Source organism: Crocodylus siamensis, chromosome 5 (genome assembly GCF_052110815.1).
Source record: "Crocodylus siamensis isolate JL-2025a chromosome 5, ASM5211081v1, whole genome shotgun sequence".
Lineage (NCBI taxonomy): Eukaryota > Metazoa > Chordata > Crocodylia > Crocodylidae > Crocodylus > Crocodylus siamensis.
Window position 1 is genome coordinate 25,924,117 of NC_143399.1, and position 14,049 is coordinate 25,938,165.

Below are 14,049 nucleotides of genomic sequence, written 5' to 3' on the forward strand. Positions count from 1 at the left end.
CTGGATCCAGCCACTGGAGAGAGGGGAATTGGGATGTACATAAATTCCCACTGGCTTCCATAAAAAACCTATCCTGAAAAAGACCCATAAAATTAAACTATCACACCTTTTCTAGTTCAGCGTGAACCTAGAAATATTTGAAGTTCAAACTAAACTATTGCTCTTCTCTCCAAGATCATAATTCTATAGTAACACACTTCTACATTACTCGTGTCCCCAAATTTTATTGCTTGGAGAGGAGAGAGACCTGCATGTTCTTTTCATCATGAACTTCCCACCATAAAAACCTACAACATATTCTTTGGTATCAGTCTTACAGACTGTTAGCCTCATAATCCTATAATAAATTAACATTAGAACTACAAAAACTTTTCAGATACCTATATACATGCACTTTTGCTGCATAATGTTCCTTCTGAACAAAGTTACTTCTAATATTATTTATTTTTAAATAACATTAATTTCAGCCTAAGAAATGAGAAACAACAGCTTTGTTGAATAAAACAATCTTCATTTTCTTGGAGTTACTGAAATTAAAACCATGACTTTCTACAGTTGGAAAAAAACATCCACAGTTAAAATGTTTGAAGCCCATCAATCTCCTTAACCACACAGCTAATGTGTTCCTTCTGTTTTCTTTGAATGAAATCACCACGAGTGGTTAGATGTTGATTTAACATAAAACAAATGGAAATGGGTGTTTCCTTAGTCATGTGTAGAATTTATTTTTAAAAACAATTAGCAAGTATTACGAGTAAGTCAATGATTTTGTCATTTCTTAATAATAATATAGATTATGAGTCATTAAAATTGATTAGTGGAGTAAGCTGTATGTATAATGCAAATTCACACTGCATTTTACTTGACAGAAACAGCTGCAGAATTTTCTTATTTTATTAATGGATCCTATTTTTTTCCAGTGACATTCAACACAATTATATGGTTAAAAATTGGCAACTGTCAAGATATATTTCCGAAGTCTTAAGATAACGCATGTTTCTTATTGTTGGCTAAATCCTGTTCTTCTTATGTATATAAAGCTCTTTGATTAACCTACAGGAAATGCAAGTAACATTTGGCCTATTTTGTCATTTAGTATTGCGCTGAAATTGTGAAGTCACTTATGATTTGTGACTTTTCTGTGTGCAAAACTAAATTTGGTTTTAATGCTACACAAGAAGTGATGCCAATTTTAGGCAGATTATTACACTACACGTATGCAAGGCCTTCCAATAGTCTTTGCTTATATTATGACTAATTACATGTTCATTGACATATTATTCATAGGAGTATATGTGGAATGGAAAAAAGTCAGTTGCTAACATTAAAAATGCAAACACTTCTACATGTAAGAGAGAAAAAGGGGATGCATAAAATTTGTGTTAACTTTTTTCTTATGGGAAAATATTTGGGACAATACTGAACTATCAAGATATTTTAATGTTTTTTTAAAAAACATCTTTCATGAACAGCTGTACATACAGCACCGTTTTATGGTAGAAAGCTCTAGTACAGTCACCACGATTGCAAGGCTGTAACTGGCAGCATAATTTGACCCATTTTGTCTGATCTTTGTAATCATTTTGAAATGTACTCTCTCCAAGTGCACAGCTGAAAGTGAAATCTATTTCAAGTGTTGTCATTCACTCTTCCACCAAACAGTAAACAGCCTTCAATTCCTTGCGATTCATATCAATAAGCCATAAAAATTTGTTTTAGTTTTCAAGGGTCTTATTCTACAGGGCCACCATATCAATACGTTCCACTGATTTGGCAAGTATTGTATGCATAGCGAACATACTAAAACATCCCAAAGCCTAATATTAAAAGCATTGTGTTGGGGAAAGTAATTTTTTTAATGAAAATGTTTTTCTTTTTTTTGTTGGGATTTAAATATTTCCTTCAGTATTTGCAAAACAGATATTTTGAGATATTGTGCGGGTCCATTATAATGATTATAAACAAAAGAGAATCAAGTGTATTTCCACTTTCTGGAGTTCACGTACAATGAAATGCATGTATTTAGACAAGCTGACCAAAACACAAAAGGTGAAATGAAAACTATTGGTGAAATGAAAATAATGCAGGACATTATTTTTATGTAACAGTTCTCAGGGTTTTTTTGTCATTTTACTTATACGCAACACAATGTATTTCTATGTTTTAATCCACAAATGTCTTACTTAGAGATTTGTTTACAAAAATTACCAACTGTAATTTTAAGTGTACTTTTGATATACCCCATCGTAACCAGAAATATTATTTTCAAAATAGCTAATTATAAATGTTAGCAACCATGCTTCAAGGACTGAGATCAGGTGCCTGCTCTTGCAAAAGATGTATTAGAAATCAGTGAGAGTTTTGCCTGACTAAGAAGTATAGGATGGAGTTCAAAATATGCTACGGTTTTATATTTGTGTATGTTTGAAGACATGTATGTAGAGTTCTGGAAGGTAAAAATTAAATGCTGAATAATAATAATGTGCTGCTGTGGAGGCAATATGCCTTTCTGTCAGTTATTCTTATCATCTTAATCAGAACTTAATCAGAATTAAGAAACCCAGAATGGAAGCATGTGTTTCAAAACAGATGCTGAAAGATCTCCACTGCATTTGTACCAGTTGTTACAGTTTTAGCAAGACTACACATTTCTGCATGTAGGAAGAAACTTAATTCCTCTATATTTTTAATGATGGGGGGTAGGATACCCAAACCTGTAATTCAGTCTAGGTGGGTAAATCTTCACTGACTTCAGCAAATATTAGAGCCCAGTTCTCAATTTTTACCTGGATAAAACTGTTCTGAAGGCAGTTATTACTGTAGAAAATTATACCCCCCCTTTCTAGCCTTCTTATTATCTGATGGAGTTTAAAGCTGTTCCCATCTTAACCAGGGGAAGGCTGCCCATTACTCAGTTTCTCTCCTTTTTTATCTGCAGTTGAATTTAGTTTAGAAAAGCTAGGCTGTAAATATTAAATATACATTCAACATGTCAAATGATTTAACTGATAAACATGTGCACATTTAATATATTTATTTGTATGGACATTTGCTTCAGGTATTTAAAGATAACATTTTAATAAAGAAACAGAATACATGGGAAACCAGGGAACTAACTATACACACAAGGCTTTCATATACACAAAATAAATTGAAATAAAGGGAACCTCCATCCAGTTAATTTCTTCCAGTTATAGTGAGCAAAACTTGACTAGGATTTTGCTTTCATGTATATCATATGTACAAACATTTCAGGCAGAAATGAGGGCCTCAATCCCTTCTGTACTATGAGTTTGGCTTTGAGCCAGTTTGCAGACTTAAAGCAGCCTAACTGGCCACAGGAAGATCTGCCTCCCCCCACAGTGTGCAGGGAATCCTTCATTGGCATGCAGCCACTATAACTGCTCCTTTGCTGCCCACTTCCTAGACCTAGCACAAGGGAAAACCAGCGAAAAGTGGCCCTGACTGAGGCATCCCCAAGTCTAACTGACTCTTGTATGCCATTCATTGGTGTTTAACATACAACCCCGAGCCTGCTCTACCAGCCTTGCTGCCTTCTTTACAGACTGGAGAATTTGGCCTCTGATTTTCAGGATTAGATGACCTTTCAAGTATGCCGGACTGCTTAATTCACGTTCAAACGTGTGTGCATACATTTGTATGTAGACAAATCAGAAATACGGTTACAACAATGAAAGCTTAGGTAGTTGCTGCTGACAACCTTATTTCTGAACACAGAGGCAATGACTTCTTCTTATGGTGCGGTATGTCCTATTTGAGATGATTTGCCAGTATATTTGGGGCCTGTATGATGTAAAGGGTGGTGGTGGCGGAGGGCTAGAGGGGTGGCCTTGATGCCTATGCTGCAGCAGGGAAGAGGAGGGATGGTTGCAGAAAGGGCGAGTGATTGGGGCATATTTGTGCTACATCAACCCTTGGCAGCATTGTCGCTCCCCTATGGCCTTGCAGACTGGCATTAATTTAGAGCAACCCATAGCTTTTACAGTGCAGCACCAGGGAACAGACCTGACCATGAACCTGCAAACGTGAGCTGGAAGGTACCTTTGCCATGGCTATCCTGACTTTGGCTCTGTGCCATGGGGACATCCTGTCTCCTGTCCCTCCAGTTCTCGTTAATGAACAACCCCATTCTGATGCATGGGAGTGCTCGCTCTCTCTCACCCCAGGGATTTGGGTGTTTTAAAAATCTACATTTTGAAAGCCCAGCCTGCCTTCTTCAGGGTTGTGCAACCTCCCCTCCCTGCTTGCATCTGGAAGGGAAAAAAAAGGCATGCTACTGAAAGCACAGCAGCATGAAGCTGCACATTACATGGAGGAAGTCACTTCAGTAGCTTCCTCCAAATCAGCACTTCTCAACTCGTGGGTTGTGACCCAAGGGCATGAACCGGGGAGCGGGTGGTTTAATTGAAGTGGCTCCAAGAACTGTTCTAATTAAAGCACCCAGTGGCATGTGTATCAGCATCCCTGTGCTGAAAAATGGTGGTAGGGGTGCTCTAACTAAAGCTTGTTGTATGCATTTTAGTTAAAACACTCCTGCCACTATTTTTCAGCATGAGGACCCTGGTACACGTGATGCTGGAGTCTGGTGGGTAAGTACCACGCTCCAGCCCATGCGCTGTAACAACAGTGAGTCAGAACAGCCTCAGTGTGTGTGTAGAGGGGCCCCAAATATGGATTGCAAGAATATATGGAAGAGTCAGGGACAAACTTTAAAAATGGATCAGCAAACTTTAGAAATGGATTCTCCTTTAAAGGAGAAAAACAAGGGAAACAGTGGCTTTTTCCTTGCAGACTGGTAGAGTTCCAGCCTGCTTGGGCCCCCATGCCCCCACCCCACGCACTGGGGGCAGTGTCACCGCTGAGGGGCACTGGGTTGGGACTGGCCATGAGTGCTTACAAATGCATCCTGGTACAAAAAAGGTTGAGAGCCGGTGCTGTAAATGGTTCTGCAGCACAGGTCCCCTGCCCTGAGGTGCTTTCCTGACCCTGCCTCCTTGCTGTGGCTCGCTGCCTCCGACTGCTGACATGGGTGACCCGAGAAGGGGGAGGAAATGTGCTCAGTGGGCAAGAGCAAAGCCATTTCAATGCAAGGAAATGAAGGAAACAGACCTCGAGAGCCCTGAAGGCATCGGGGAGCTTTTCTTTTGCTTCCTTCGAGCTGCTCGGGGGCTCGGCACGCTCGGGCCGGGGTGGGGCGACCAGGGCAGGCTTGTCTGCTGCTCAACTTTCGGGCCAAGAAGCGGGCGAGCTCTGCACCCAGGGCACGGCCCCCTGCCCCGGCCCGGCGCAGCACGAAGGGGAGGCTCGGAGGAAAGTTTCGGGGGCTGAAGCTCGCTGCTGCCCCTGTGCAAGCGCGCGCTGGCAGCCGGCAGCCGGCAGCGGGAGCGAGGAGACGCCTGCCGCCCTGCGGCGCCGCGCTCGGCCCCGGCCCCGGCCCCGGCCCCCGCCGAGGCCGCGCGAAGCTCCGCTCCGCTCCGCCGGCCGAGTCCATGGAGTCCCCGTTGCCACCCCCCAAAAGCAGGGCAGCGGCAGCAGCTCAAACGGAGCGGAAAATGGGCAGCGGTGGCAGGGAGAGCCCCAGATTATCTGCTTCGCGTTTTGCATTTAGCTGCCTCTAATCTCCTTTTCTTTGCCTGAGCCCCCAGCCGGCGGGTAGGGGGGAGCGCCGGTGCGGCTCCCCGGGGGACGGTGTTGATACGATTAGCCGAGCCCGGGGGTGGAGATTGGAGGAGGCGGCGGCGGCTGGAGGTGACTCCGGTTCAGCGCCGGTGGAGAGTCCGTGTCAGGACTTCGCCATCTCCAGCCACACGCCGAGAGGTGCATGAGCGAAAAAGGAGGCTGCGATACAATTCATTGGGATTTTTCCCCCCTCCGTGTGTATATTGCGTTGTTTTCTCCCCCGCCCTCCCCATTGCTGCGTGCGTGACTCGGCGGGCTGCGGCCGCTCCCGGGGCAGCGGCGGCGGCGGCGGCTCGCAAGCGAGGAGGGGCCGGAGCGGGATCGTGCCAGAGGCCAGAGTGTCCGCCCGGGAGATGTGAGCGGCAGAGCCCGGAGAAGGGCGCTCCCCGGCGCCGCAGCCCAGCCCGTGCCCGCTGCTCCCGGCGCCGGCGCCGGCTCCGTCCTTCCCCGCTCGCAGCCGCTGCCTACAAAGGACTCGGCGGCGGCGGCGGCTCCCCCCTTTCCTTCGTGCCGGCGCTGCCTCGCGGGGAGGGGGGGGCGGCTATTGTACACCTCGGCTCCGGAGCGGAGCGCTGGAAACTGCAGGGAAATGTTGACTTAAGCCCCGGAAAGGCTCGCGGAGGAGGAGCAGCCGCCTCGTCCCAGCTCGGCGCGCCCAGGCCGGGGCAGCCCGCGGGGCAGAGCGCGTGCGGCCCGGCCCGGCCCGGCGCGGAGCGGAGCCCGGCACTGAGGTAAGCGGCGCCGCGTGACGAGGACCTGTTTGCTGCTCGCGCCGTGGAGCCATTGCCGGGGAAGGGCGGGGAGCACCGCGTGCCCCGGCGCCTGCACCGCCGCCTCGCGCCCGCCGCCGGCCTTGTCCCCGCGGACGGGACGGGACGGGACGGGACGGGCGGCGCAGGTGACCGCGAGACGCAGGCGGGGCGCGGGGGGACACCTCGGTCTGTGTAACTTTGCGTCCGAGCTGCGCTCTGCCGGGCCCGCCGGGGTGAGAGGCTCCTGCCAGGCGCCCCCTGAAAGGGGCCGGGCTGAGCAGCTCCTCCGAGGGGGCCCGCACGCCTGGAAGTCGCAGCAGGAGCCATATGGTTCCCGTTAGCACAGCAAAGGAGCCCTTTCTCTCCTCGGTCTCTGCTTTGCTCCGGCATTCTTCCCTGCGCACGGAGCCGCTCCGCCTTGCTCGGCCTCCTCCCCCCCTCCCCGGGCTCAGAGTAGTGCCTTGACGTGGTTAGTTCATTCATTTGCCTGCGTGAGTGTGTGTGTGTGTGTGTGTGTGTGTGTGTGTGTGTGTGTGAGAGAGAGAGAGTGTGGGTGGGTGCGCGGAACAGGCCCCGCCAAGTCTGATCTCTGCCGAACTCCAGTTGCACAACGAGGAAAGTTGCATCCGTTTAGTAAATAATTACCTGTTGCAGATTGATTATAACAACTCCTCCTCCGGCCTCCCGAAGAGCCAGATCAACCAGCTCTTAGCCAGAGACATGCAGTTGTGGACTAAGGAGGGCTTTTGATTTGTACTTGTAGAAAGCTGGGGCCATCTGGAGACGGGAAACAAAGTAAGTGCAGCAGGGAGGGGGGTGGGGGGCACCTCGACTGTTTTGGGCTCTGAGAAATCGCTGTCGCCCTGGAGAGAGTGGGGTTTGGAGGCGGTTTGGCAGGAAGGACGTGGGTATCTGCTGGGGTTCAGGTGTGCCTTTTCTGCATAGAAATGTCCTGGTGCACGGTGGAATTCAGCAGAACAAATGTGCCGTTGTTTGGTTTCTTCAGACACTCTGATTCCCTCCTTTTGTTACTTGCCACTAAAAGAGGTGCCATTTCACATCATTCTGCACAAATTGTTTGAATTAATGCAAGTGTGAATTCTTACCGTTTGAAGGGGGCGATTAGCATATCAAAGGTTTCTTAGCTCCAGCTCAATTGAGAAAACTTCAGCTTCTCTTCCATTTGCTTCCAAGCAGAGGCCCAAAGGGCAGTGGGAATTGTAAAGGGGTAAAATGGGGAGGTGGATTTGGGTTATGTTTCTGAACTTCTACTGTTTTGTAATTATGTGAGTGAAAAACATTGTCTCTTTGCTGCAGAGCCCTTGCAAATGGTCAGACAATTATTTTCTATTGATTAATGGTTTGTTCCAAGAAAAAGTGTGACCTTTTATGACAGCCACTGTTGCATAGCTTCTGGTGTCCCCTGTCTGTTAGTGGGATTTAGAAAGCCTTTTCTACTGGACTCATGCTTTGGGTATGGCCTACACATTATTGCATTAGGGGGTCTGAATAGGAAAGAACTCCTAATTACTTTAGAAAATGAATGAAATCTTGAAATGAAAAACCTTTAAAATCCAAACCTTTGAAGGAAATGTACTTTTGTCCCTAGACAAGGATAAAAGAAAACATTTGATATAGAATTTCCACCCCCCCCAGCACATTCATTGCTCCACTCATATGTTTCAGTTTAATTTATATTCTGAAGAATGTGGGATATAAAAACTTGATGTGATCTGATTTAGTAGGATATGTTTGGATTATAAAAAACAAAGTTATGTTGCTGTTAATATTTGTGCTGTAATACATGTACTTAAAATAGCAAGGACAGGCTGTGCCGGTCTTGTAGTAGAATATTTATCATCCAAGTTGGTTTACATGACTGTCATATTTACACAATTTTTGATTCATTGGATACTGCTGTTTTCCTGTGTTTGCAAAGAGATATGACTTGGTCTACCCTTTCATTATCTTTAAAAATCAATATTCATAATATGGCAAACCAAGAGCCAAGCAAAATGCAGTTATCCTTCAATAAGTTGGGCGCTTTTCCAGAGAGTAGATGGTTCTGGGGGAATGTATTCTGTTCTCTTACTTTGGCAAAAAATAAATTTCCATCTCCCAAACCTCTTAGCTGAATAAAATATCTAGTTTACATTAAAAAAAATGAATTTCAGTGTTTCATAGGTAGCTTGGTTCTTTACATCAGTTAGTTTTCTCTTTGGTTTGTTGATCAAGAACTCCTGTTACTTTCATTTTTAATAAACTGAACTTCATGGTAAAACAGTCTCAACACAAACTGTAGTTAATTTAATCATTTATTTCAACCATTCATATCTCCAAACAAAGAACATCTCAGTATTTTGTAGGTAGAAGAGTTTAGAGGTCCTACAATTGTGTTACTACTTTGAAGTAATTTTCAGCAGTTTATTTACCTAATGCCTTCAGCTGTCTAAAGCAGTATCTTGTGGTGGTATAAAAGGAACATATTGATGTAATTGCCATTATCACACTTAAGTTGCTGTTAACAAGTCTGCTTTGAATGCAGAGTGCTATAAAGAAAGTGTATTATTCTTTGGAGCTATTAAGGATAATCTAAAAATTGTCTTTGAAAAGGTTGCACTTCAGTTTATATGATGGCAACCCCAAATTTAATGAATCTCTAACGGTGCAAAATGCAGTGGAAAGAAGATTTTCAACATTCAGATGACAAAATTGGACCACTTAGAGAAGAAATTAATGTACTGCAGCAGCACTTCAGCTGCCATTTTCAATCACTGTGGGTTACTATGTGTTGGCAAGAGAAAAGGAACCTAGACATTCAGATAGCTTTGGGAGCTGCCAGTTGGGGAAATCAGGATATTGAATCATGTGGGGTAGAACAAACCAATTACTTCAGGTTTTGACTTGAGAATTTCCAGTAAACGTTTTTTTTCCCTGGCTTTTGGTTCCCCTGCTCATTAATAAGCCAACATCAAAGCAAACAACCCAACTTCCAAATGTTATAAGAAACTAATGCAAAGATACAGATCTCACATGTAGTCCTGCAGATCTTAATTTAAGACAAGCAGTTGGGAGTTTTTATTGAAGCAATTTTCACAATCAGCAGAGACATTAACACCAGGCTTCTGGGTGTTTCCTTCCTTAAAATGAACAAGAGGAGAGCTTTAAAAACCAAAGTTTGCTTAGTAGTTAGTCCTTATTTGATCACTTCAGAAGCTTTCCCCATGTTTTATTTATCTCATTGCTTTTAATGCTTTAAATCAGGAGAAGGGGTACTCAGAGGGAAATTTTTAGATTGGTAAGAAAATAACTTAATGAAATTAAAATAATCAAGGTGGCACAGTTTTACAAGTTTATCTAGGGTTTTTAAATTTTTTTTAATAATACGGATACTAACATTTGATTTTTGTTTCTAAACAAGTCTTCTCTTAACATGAATTTTTTACTATGGTTTAGCCATGCAGTTGGTCCAGTGAAAGATATACCCCACAAAAAACCTTGCCTCGTACGTATTTTCAAGACCATCTCGGTTAATCACTCCACCCATGACTATTTTTTAAATTAAATAATATCAAACAAAGGAATATTTAGTAGTAGGAACTGATTGATGTATTATAAATTATTTGACATGTTTCAATCTTTTTAGTTAAATATTTTAGAAAGATAATGCCATATTTGGGCAAACATTACAAATAAAACTTTAATTTTTTTTTTTTTTATTCTATGAAGTCTAGCATAAGTTGGCAATTCTAACAGTGCATATCCAATATAGGTGCAGTACAGGGATGTTTACATAATATTCTGTTTAGGGGAAAAACAATTAGAAACAGATCATCATGGTATTTTGGCAAGCTTGCCTTGGAAAAGCGTTTTGGATACCTGTATGTTTATTTGTTAGTCGTTGCTCCTATTACTTCCATTGAGTATGTTCACTTTAGTTTAGAAAACAGTATTGTTGATGTTTCATAAAACATATCTTGCTGAACTTAGTGTATTTCTAATAAAGGCACTTTTACCAATAAACCCTAAAGATGTTTTTATATAAAAAAAAATGCAATATATTTTCCATGAGCTGTGGTATTTCCATTGGGAAGTATGTGAGTGACGGATGGTACAAGAAACCTGAAGTAGCAATTAATGATTTTACCAGGTGAAGTGGAAAAGAAGTAGTTAAACTGTCTGGTGTAAAATTGAAATCATATTCATGCATAGGTAGAGAAGTAGTCAGTTATAAAGCAACATGCTTTAGAGCAAACAGTCCAGTTCTAATCAGTCACATAACATGTTAAAGAGTTGTTTTTTTTTTAGATATTTTTGAAGACTGATATTGATTAAATTTATGATGTGAAGAAGTTTGGGATAGCAAGATATGCAGCTTCTCAAGTATTTATGTATAAGCTTTTGTATTTAAGCTTTTAACCTTAAAGCTAATGTCCTCCCCCCACCATACACAAATCCTTCCATTTGTAATAACCAAAAGATCTGAACTGTCTTTGAATTGTAACTGGATGTCAAAATAAGTAGTGGGGGTGTGGAGGGGGAACTGTTATAAGACATTTTTTAATACTCTTAATAGTGATGTTCATATTTAAATAGTTTTCAAAGATAGCTATACTTGCGTTCCAGCAGGATTTAAAGTAAGAGTAGTAGATGGTTTTGGAAGAGTAGTAGGATAGTGATAATGTTTTGTATTAGAAAACATCACCGTAGAGAAGGAAATGTGTTTTTCTTCAGTGAACATGCTACTTTCAATTTAAGCATCTTCACTAAAAAGATTAGTTTAAAATTGTCCCTCGTAAAGCCCTGTTCAATAACCGTATTTTCTTGACACGCGTGCATTTTCATCCATCAGTATATGAAATTTACAGGCTTCTAAAATTTGGGTTTGAGGTGTGTGTACTGCTTATTACTAGTGAGCTAAGTTATAAAAATGATGCAACTTAATGGCTATTAAAACCAGTACAACACTCTTAAGATACAACTGATAATTTTAAATCAGTAATTGATTCTTAAAGAAAAGGGTCCTTGATCAGATTCTGAATTTTAGCATTGCCCAGGTAATGACTCATTATATTAAATTGAGTACTTTTATGAGACTTGGAAGGAATATATAATTTGCATATGTTATGATTTCTTTCGTTTTTGACTTTCATTGGGTGTTATTGCTACTACTGAATTGACGCTAGCCTGTTATTTGCCAAAAATTATTTTGAAAAGCATAATAATCAAAAGCATTGCATACTGACTGAAACAAACACAATGCTTAACACCTGCAGGTAAAGTGCAGCCTACAGCAAAATACTATTGATTGCTTTGTGCCACAAAAGCAAGCTTAAATACAACTTGTTTAATTACAACAAAAAAGTAGTTTTATGAAGTAATATACTTCATCTTTCTAGAAGATTTTATGTGTTGTGTGCTGGTAAGTAAAATCCCATCACAGTTGTATGAATTTGTTCAATTACCAGAGTAGCTAAGAGAAAAAAAAAATCAATTTATACTGCAAAGCACCAGAAATGAGATTACCTTGGTTGGTAGAAACTTGCCAGCAGTGTCTAAATTGGTTAATATTATCAAAAGTTTGCATATTTCTTGTACAGTGAGAAGAATATTGACTGTTCTGCACGTGATCTGTTCTTTGGTTATTTCTTTGAATGGTGTATTCATTTCTATTTTTATTCCTACAATAGCAGTTACAGATAAGTCAAAAGATCTAACAATAACTTTATAATATAGATTAAATTAATACTATTTGCTAAAGAAATCATATTTTCTTTAGATAAGTGGTCAGAACTATTTTTTCCCCCTATCTAGCTTGTTGTACTTGTAATGGACAAATGTAAATACCTTGGCAGATATTTCAGACTGAATGGCAAGAGATAAAATGTAATTACTTTTCAGAGTGGCCCTGGTTGTGTCCTTTTTCTCATCTGTGTTGTATTACCAAAAACCCCTCCCTTTACTCTTCTTCTCTGAATAAAATAGCCACTGGTACTTTTTAGTACACAAATATTTTTCTCAATATTTAGTGACCCAAGTATTTATCTTTAGCCCTTTGATGTAAACTGTTTAATTTGAATTGTACCTGCAGTTCTAATGGAAGGTAGGCTACCTTGTGCTTAACTGAACTCCTGCTGGACTATGCATTTGCATTTTCCTGATCAAATCACAACTTGCTTTGTTCAGTCACCAAACTAACTTTGCTACAAGGGCAGGCAAAACAAGTTACAATGAGTCAACCATCTGGCAGTCACAAAGTCAGCTCACTGGAACTTGTGAGAGAAACTGGTTGAAAAGTGAGGCGAAATGTCACTTTAAATAGAGATGTTTAAAACAGACTTCTGCTGAAGGGTAATATTTAGGTCTGTTTTAGCTGGATGTAATGTCTCCCTCTACAGAGCACAGCATTAATCACCGTCTGACAAGGGAACGTGCTTAAGAAAATGGGGCCTCTCTTGGTCTTGTCATTGATTTTTCTAATCTGTGAGGAGTACATTACAAACATTAACATTCGCACAAAGGGATTAAGTCTCAATAGCTGTATTTCAGGGGTAAAAGCATCTACTTTCAAAGAAATCTGTTTAAAACCCAGAAGACTTCAAGGGCCCCTTATGTAGATGATGGTTTAAAATATTCTGTTTTAAATAATATAGCTGTGAATTTTTTCTCATCCTAGGGATTCTTATCTATGTACCATTTTATCATGTCAACATGGTGGAACCTAAGTTCATCTCTGCTATGTTTGCTGACTCAAAAGTTGCTCTGAAAAAAATGTTCTTTTTATTTTAACTGCATTTTTAAACAGGTGTAGCACTGACGCATCCTTCCTGTGCCGATATGGTGTTACGGGAAGGAAAGGCCTAACGCAAGGTGATTTTTTTTTTTTTTTTATATCAAATGCTGTCTGATTTCTTCTTAAGGTATACTTAAATTTTATATATTACTTGTTCAGATTAACTCCAATGCTTAGTTAAATTACGAGGAGGGGTAGTAGTTTTTTCTTAAGAGATTTGCATTTGGCTATCACAAGGACTAGTTTTTAAATCTTGACTTCAGATGCTGTACAAGGTATATTACTTTGTTCTTTGATTCAGGCATTTTATATCTGTAGTAAAGATAGGAAATGAACAAAGCTATTCCATTATTTATTATTTGGGGGGGGTTGTTTGTTTTAAAGGAAAGCACTACAGGATAACTAAACACTCAGTTTCTGTACAATCCCTGCAGAGATTTTTGAGTATAAAATTAGATCTTTGCATACATGTTTTTCAGTTCCTTTAGTATCAGTAATATGGTGTCAGAGCAAATTTACTTTTTGTAATCTGTGCCACCTATTTGGTTGCTTTTAGACATGATAACATCCTCAGGCTTTCATTTAGCCAGGTCTCCTCCTTTCTCTGAGCTGTACGTTGTGTCGTCTGTTAGTATTTTTATATCGGTCAACACCTCAAACTGATTATTGCTCTGAATCCAGATGACAGAATAATCTAACACCCATTACTGTCAAAAATTAGTCCTGGCAGCTGGGGAGGGGACAATTGACCTTGTTTTAGATTCTAATTCTTGCTTTGTTGTTGATGGAGCCTGATGTGCATTG

The 14,049-nt window shown here is 41.3% G+C and overlaps 1 protein-coding gene across 10 annotated transcripts in view; it reads left to right on the forward strand.

The window, feature by feature from the left end:
* The window catches only part of ADGRL2 (adhesion G protein-coupled receptor L2), a 493,138-nt gene that overhangs the window by 283,673 nt on the left and 195,416 nt on the right, over window positions 1-14,049 (forward strand). For 3 of the 10 annotated variants that reach the window (XM_090049622.1, XM_090049621.1, XM_090049627.1), the window contains exon 1: window positions 5,144-6,431. The exons of 1 other annotated variant lie outside the window; for it this stretch is intronic. The gene's annotated coding sequence lies outside the window, so the exon portion shown is untranslated. Of the gene's footprint in view, window positions 1-5,138; window positions 6,432-7,106; window positions 7,248-14,049 lie in introns of those variants that run through there. 6 more of the 10 variants (XM_090049618.1, XM_090049626.1, XM_090049619.1 and 3 more) reach the window with 5 other exon arrangements.